Source organism: Manis javanica, chromosome 12 (genome assembly GCF_040802235.1).
Source record: "Manis javanica isolate MJ-LG chromosome 12, MJ_LKY, whole genome shotgun sequence".
Taxonomy (NCBI): Eukaryota; Metazoa; Chordata; class Mammalia; order Pholidota; family Manidae; genus Manis; species Manis javanica.
Genome location: NC_133167.1, coordinates 14,929,164 through 14,936,318, shown reverse-complemented (window position 1 = coordinate 14,936,318; position 7,155 = coordinate 14,929,164).

Genomic DNA, 7,155 nt, shown 5'->3' with positions numbered 1-7,155 from the left:
AGAGGAGGGTGAGTAGAGTGCAGAAGCGAATGAAAAGCATACCATGCAAGGGAGAATAGAAGGGTCTGGTGTTATGTCACCCAGAAAAGTCAAGAAATGTGATATAATGTTCTTTTCTGTTGGGTTGTTCTCAGCTGAAATCCAGAGATTAAAGAAAATTCAAGACTTAGGAGCATCACATGACAGAAAAGTAAGAGAGGTAACCAGTAGACCTGGATTTAGTTCCAGTTTTATCCCTGACTTATGACATGACTTACTTTCCAAGTCCTTAGTTAATTCATGTGTTTTTAAAAGATCCGGTTAGACTAGAAAATGTCTAAATTGTTCACATAACCAGTTAGTGGCAGAGGCACAAAAAACTGCCTAGTTGGTTAAGTCAAGTAGTTACTTATGTTATCAGAAAGATTGGTTAATTTCCCTGTTGCTCATTGGACTTAACCTTAAAGGCTGCAAAACAGAGCAGCAAAAATGGGAGGAGTTGGCCACTTGTGAAAACTGAACAAAATAATAAACACTACACAGTGTATTGGAATCAATTACCCAAGAGATCCTATGAGAGTCACAGATTAGAAAAACTGAATATAAGTGTGGCTCAGAGGCAGGGGAGGTAGGAAGCCAGAGAGGAAGAAGACACAGCCAGACTGTTCGATGGAATCTGTGCTACAGTCCAAACGTCTGTGTCCCCCCAGAATCCTACAGTGAAGCCCTAATCTTTAGTGTGATAGCAATGGAAGGTGGAGTGCTGGAAGGCGATTAGATGTAAATGAGCTCATGAGGCTGGGATTAGCATCCTTCAAAGACAAGGAGGAGGAGGAGAAACCAGAGCTGTCTTCCTCGCCCTCTGCCATGTAAGCGCATAGGAGCAGTGGGTCCTCCCAGATAGGAGGAAGGCCCTCACCATGAACCCCCCATGCTGGCTCCCTGATCTCAGCCGTCCAGCTTCCAGAACTGTGACAAGTAAATATCTGTTGTGTGAGCTACCCAGTCAGTGGGCTTTTGTCATGGAAGCCCGAGCTAAAGCATCGAGTATTTCTGGATGCTAAATGTTATTACTTCTCAGGAAAAAGAAAGAGTTCTATGGGAAATAAATTTGGGAAATGGTAGGCTCAACAATATAAGAGTTTTCTTTACTGCAGGATTTCTCAACACCTTTAATATGTTCAAGGGTATTGTGACTCAAAAAGGATATTGTACAAAACAACTTCTTTCTTTTTCTTTTTTTAAGCACAGAGGTGACCTTGTTCCTCACAACACCCACCACCTCCCCCTGCAAGCATTTCAGAGAGAGGAGTGTTTGTTAAGCACTGTTTTATAAAAGCCTTGGGGAGCTCTGCTCAGGGTTGGATGGGCCCAATGGGGACTGTACGAGTTCTCAACTCACCCTGTGGGAATAGAAAAAGGATCCCCAAATCAATCATTAGGCACTAAGCACCTACTATTTGTCAATTGCTCTCGTGGATATAGAGACTAAAACCTACCATCACTATTCCTGGAAGTTGCCAATATACTAAGAAAATAAAACTTGCATGCCTAAGATAAATAGTTGTGTGAGACTTTTAAAACTTGCTAAATGTCAAAAAGAACAGAATGGTGTGGGCTGGGAGTAATGCAGGAACAGGGAGAGCTCGTGCTGACTGGAAGCCAGAGAAGGCTTCTCCAGGAGGGGAGTTTGGTGTCAGTCCGAGAAAGATGAGCAACCAGACCTGTTTGCAGGAAGAGCCAGTCATTTTAGGAGAGAGAAGACTGTGATTAAAGGTGCAGGCAAACACCGGTGATACCAAAGGACAGTGATGAGATGAGTCTGGGGCTGAAAATTTCAGAATAGTCGAGGATAATGCTGGAAAACCAGAGAGTAAGGGGTGCTGATTAAAAAGAGTTGCACACTCCAGACATTAACCCAAATATATATGGTCAATAAATATATGATAAAGGAGCCATGGACATACAATGGGGAAATGACAGTCTCTTCAACAGATGGTGCTGGCAAAACTGGACAGCTACATGTAAGAGAATGAAACTGGATCACTCCCTAACCCCATACACAAAAGTAAATTCAAAATGGATCAAAGACCTGAATGTAAGTCATGAAACCATAAAACTCTTAGAAAACAACATGGGCAAAAATCTCTTGGACATAAACATTAGCAACTTCTTCATGAACATATCTCCCCAGGCGAGGAAAAGAAAAGCAAAAATGAACAAGTGGGACTACATCAAGCTGAAAAGCTTCTGTACAGCAAAGGACACCATCAATAGAACAAAAAGGTATCCTACAGTATGGGAGAATATATTTGTAAATGACAGATCCAATAAAGGGCTGACATACAAAATATATAAAGAGCTCACACACCTCAACAAACAAAAAGCAAATAATCCAATTAAAAAATGGGCAGAGGAACTGAACAGACAGTTCTCCAAAGAAATTCAGATGGCCAACAGACACATGCAAAGATGCTCCACATCACTTGTCATCAGAAAAATGCAAATTAAAACCACAATGAGATATCACCTCACACCAGTAAGGATGGCTACCATCCAAAAGACAAACAACAACAAATGTTGGTGAGGTTGTGGAGAAAGGGGAACCCTCCTACACTGCTGGTGGGAATGTAAATTAGTTCAACCATTGTGGAAAGCAGTTCCTCAAAATGGAGATTCCTCAAAATGCTCAAAATAGACTTACCATTTGACCCAGGAATTCCACTTCTAGGAATTTACCCTAATAATGCAGCACTCCAGTTTGAAAAAGACAAATGCACCCCTATGTTTATCGCAGCACTATTTACAATAGCCAAGATATGGAAGCAACCTAAGTGTCCATCAGTAGATGAATGGATAAAGAAGAGGTGGTACATATACACAATGGAATATTATTCAGCCATAAGAAGAAAACAAATCCTACCATTTGCAATAACATGGATGGAGCTAGAGGGTATTATGCTCAGTGAAACAAGCCAGGCAGAGAAAGATTTCACTCATATGTGGAGTATAAGAAAGAACAAAGAAAAACTGAAGGAACAAAACAGCAGCAGAATCACAGAACCCAAGAAGGGACTAACAGTTACCAAAGGGAAAGGAACTGGGGAGAATGGGAGGGAAGGGAGGGATAAGGGCAGGAAAGAAGAAATGGGGTATTATGATTAGCATGTATAATGTGGGTGGGGGGGCACGGGGAGGGCTGTGCAACACAGAGAAGACAAGTAGTGATTCTACAGCATCTTACTACACTGATGGACAGTGACTGTAATGGGGTTTGTGGGGGGACTTGGTGAAGGGGAGAGCCTAGTAAACATAATGTTCTTCATGTAATTGTAGATTAATGATAACAAAATAAAAAAACGTACCTGTTTGGCAGTAAGGGCCGGATCGGACAGTGAGCTCTGATGCCCCCCTCGGCTCCTACAACAATAAGGGGAGTTTTACCTTAAGCACAAGCAACACAGAGCAGAGGAGCTGTTTCTGAAGAGAATACTGGCAACATTTGCCCCAAGGGTGAGCCTTACAATTTCCTACCCTCACCTTGACCTTTGGAAAATCCCGGTGGAGCAGTGAGTGGTCAGTGTTACTTTAAGCTTTTTAAAATACATAAATTTGCATGCTTGGCATGTGGTAGGAAGCCAAGGAGACAAAGTTTCTGTTGAGGCTTCTGGAATGTAGAGGAATCACAAGGTGCCTGGGTGCTTGGGATTAAAACAATGCAACAGTGTCTTCCCCCCCACGGGGACTCTGTGGTGTGGGACAGCTGGTTGATCATAGTCATGGAGGCCCGTTAAGTTTATAATAGGGTCTCCAGTAGATTAAAATGTAACTAGCATCCTGAATACACTTATGGTGACTGCGATGGTTTCTGGGTGCTGATGCCCCTAACCGTGTAGTGAGTGTATAAAGGGCATGGCCCTGCCGCACTCGCGGCTCAGCCTGTGGGTACGAATCCGCTGGGCCAGTGCCAGCGCTAATAAATGCTGCCTCTCGCCAAACAAAAGAAAACACAAAAAAGAGTCTCACATGCCAAATGCAGGATCTTCAAACCCTGCCATACAGGCAAAGGTAAACTGCTCATGTTCTAGAGCAAGTGTGTGACATATGAGAACACTCACGTCACTTTCAGCTTCACAGAAGCAGACTGAAAATGCTGACTACACACTGGCCCCCATCACAAGGCAAAGAACTTCTATTTCTGGAGCAAAGCATTCGCTGAGTTCCAGAGGGATTCACGGAGAGGGGTGAAAGGGGAGTTTCTGTTTTCTCTCTTCCTATGGCAAATAAACAATCTTGGTGGAGGAAGGGGTTCAGTGGACTATTTTTAGCCTCCTGCCAGTGGACCCCAGTGAGAGAAGCCATAGATGTGCTCCTAATAAAAGATCCAGCTCTCCTCCTTCGCCAGCTCTGCACACTGTTTAAGTAAACGTTCTAAAACTAATACAATAAACATATAACCAGGAGGAATAAGCTGTGGATTGCAAAGTGATTTAAAGTATTTCCTCGTTCATTTTGGAGGTTTCTTTGCATTTCAGCCAAGAAAAAGCCACTATTGTGTCTAAGGGAAGGAGCCTCACACAAGAAGTTGGGAGAGACCTTCCTTGTGAGTATTTTCCCATGAACTGGACTGCAACACTCAGAGCCTACCCTGGCCCACCAGGAGCTGCCTGTGGGTAAGGAGCAGAGCAGTGGGGCCAGGAGCAACGATCCACGACACTGTGTCCACACTCTGCCTGACCCCAGAGGAATGTCAGTGGATCACTCTAAGTTGGAGCAGAAAAAGAAGGATGTGGAGCCACTGATCCAGCATCATCCTCCCTCCTCCTGCCCCATCACAGACCAGGTGGACTCTCCGACCACGTGATCATTGACACTGAGTGACCGTGAAGCTTAGCCAGGCTCCACGGAGCTCTCTCTGCCACAAAGCCATTCTCAGGTGAGCGGGTGAGGCGAAGGGGCTGCTTAGGGTACCAAGCCTTCCTCTTAGGGCTAAATCCCTTGGTTATTGATTCTGTTATATTTGCAAGACTTACTCAAGAAATCTAATTTTTTCCCTATGAATATCTCTAAATGTTATCATTGCTTTCAGTTAAAATACCATGTATCCTTATTAGAAAGGTTTCTCCTTTTCAAATTCTATTTGATTTATGAAGGTTTGGACTCCCTTTATACTTCAGCTAACCTATGACTTAGGAGATCATTCCACTGGCAAGTCTGGTTAGAAATAAAAGAAACAGCAACAAACAAAGGGCTGGCATGGCTAGAAAAGTAAAATATCAGACATTCCGAAATTATTTCCCAGGCTTCTCTGCTGAACTCCTGGAAAACCTCAGTTTCCATTGAATGCTAGTTTAAAAACCATGCTACCTTGGCTTCCAAATGCTCTTTCTTATGTATGAGGCCAGCCTCCCCATCCTAGCAAGTACATATGCTCAGCATCGTGAATGAATGTAATTGATTGGAACAATAAGCAAAAATGAAGTCCACGTAAAACAGACTGCAAACTGGATATTCAGGTGTCACTCCCCCTTTTTAAATGAAACTGCCTTCAGCTCTCCTCTTTTGAAGGAAAAGCTGCAAGTCAAGCATTTTGCTTTTTCTGGGTCCTGCTTCCTCTAAATAATGCAATCAGCCCAGCCCTGCCCTGGAAGAGAGCATGGGGTGACAATATCCCATCCCATCACCAGTGCAGCTAGCTCTATCATGCCAGAGCCTGGTGCTCCCCTGAAAACTCATTTATAGAAAAGTATAATCAAGCTATCTTCAAGGGCCTGTCCCTAGGGAACTTTTGTGCCATTGCCTTGAGGAAAAAGAAATTCACCTTGAGCTGCAATAACCTGACATTCTCTACATGGTGTATGTGCCTGATTGAATGCAGCAAAAAAATAAATCCAGGCTGCCCAGCATCTATCCACTGATGGTGATGTTGGAGCAAGGAGGCAGGCAAGATGATGTTGTATCGTTACGACACGTGGCATTCATCTTTCTAAAATGATGAATCAAGAGAAACACTATTCACTCTGCTAGGAACAAGAATCTACAAATGAGGGAAGAAAACTAGCAGCTTATTATCATTTCTCAAGCTGAGCAGGGGTTTGAGCAGGGAATACAGGGAGGAGGGATGCAGCTCAAGGACACAGGCCCTCCCTGTAAGGGCTTGACAGGATGAAATAAATCAGCCCCATGGAAGACACCAATCAGCCCCCACGGGCCAGGGAGTGGGGGAGTGCATTTGCTCCTGAAGTTTCAGAAGCATCTGCAAGGTGAGTCAACTGTTTAAGAACCCAAATGAAAGCTGATCAGGACTGGAGTGTCTGCCAAAAACTGGGATGAGCCTGCCCTGCCAGTGTGCCCAGTCAAGGCACCAGCTGTGTGTGTTGAGTAGGGCAGGGCAATAGACACTGAACCCTAGGTTCTGGAGCCATAGATTCTCTCTGACGAGGGCTGGCAGCTGACCTAGCTCAAAGGTGGATTAGCTGGGCGGCTGATCTGGGAACCAGCAGGAGTCAGCCACCATCTGGGAGAGCCCATGAATTAGAGTGCAGGGAGAAAGTCACTAAAAGCAAATGAGGAAGAAAGCGCCAAGTGGAGTCTATCAAACCAACTACCAGCAGCATGAAGTAGTTGTGGACAGAGTGACCCCATGATTTATTGTCTACACGGGGCACTTGCTGTTAATACGTATACAACTAGAGTAAATTGAGCCTGCTCTGGTAAACCAGGATGGAGAGTCACTCCAGTTATGGACAATGTCAGGAAAAAAAATGGGGCTGACTTCATTTAGTTCTCCTTTCTCAAAGGGATATCTATGCTTATTTCTCCATCCACCTCTGGAGTCTGGGAAAAGAGTAGAAGATCCTGCTCTAATTGGGGAGCATTGGAGGTCAAGGTCAGTCCTGCAAGGATGGAAGCTCCTCCACAAATGGCGTGACAGACAGAAAGATGGTTATTGGGTCAGATAGACCTGGGTTTGGGTCCAGCCTCTGGCACTTACTTAACTTCTTTAAGCTCCACCCAGTCTTCTCACATCTAAAATAGCAGTAGAGATTCTATGTGGGGTGATTGGGAGGATTCAATGAGAGGAGAAATGCTTATAAACATTCCTGCAGCTCACCAAGTATCAGGCACACACCTAGTCCCATGTATGATTTACCTGCACATACGTGTATTATTTCT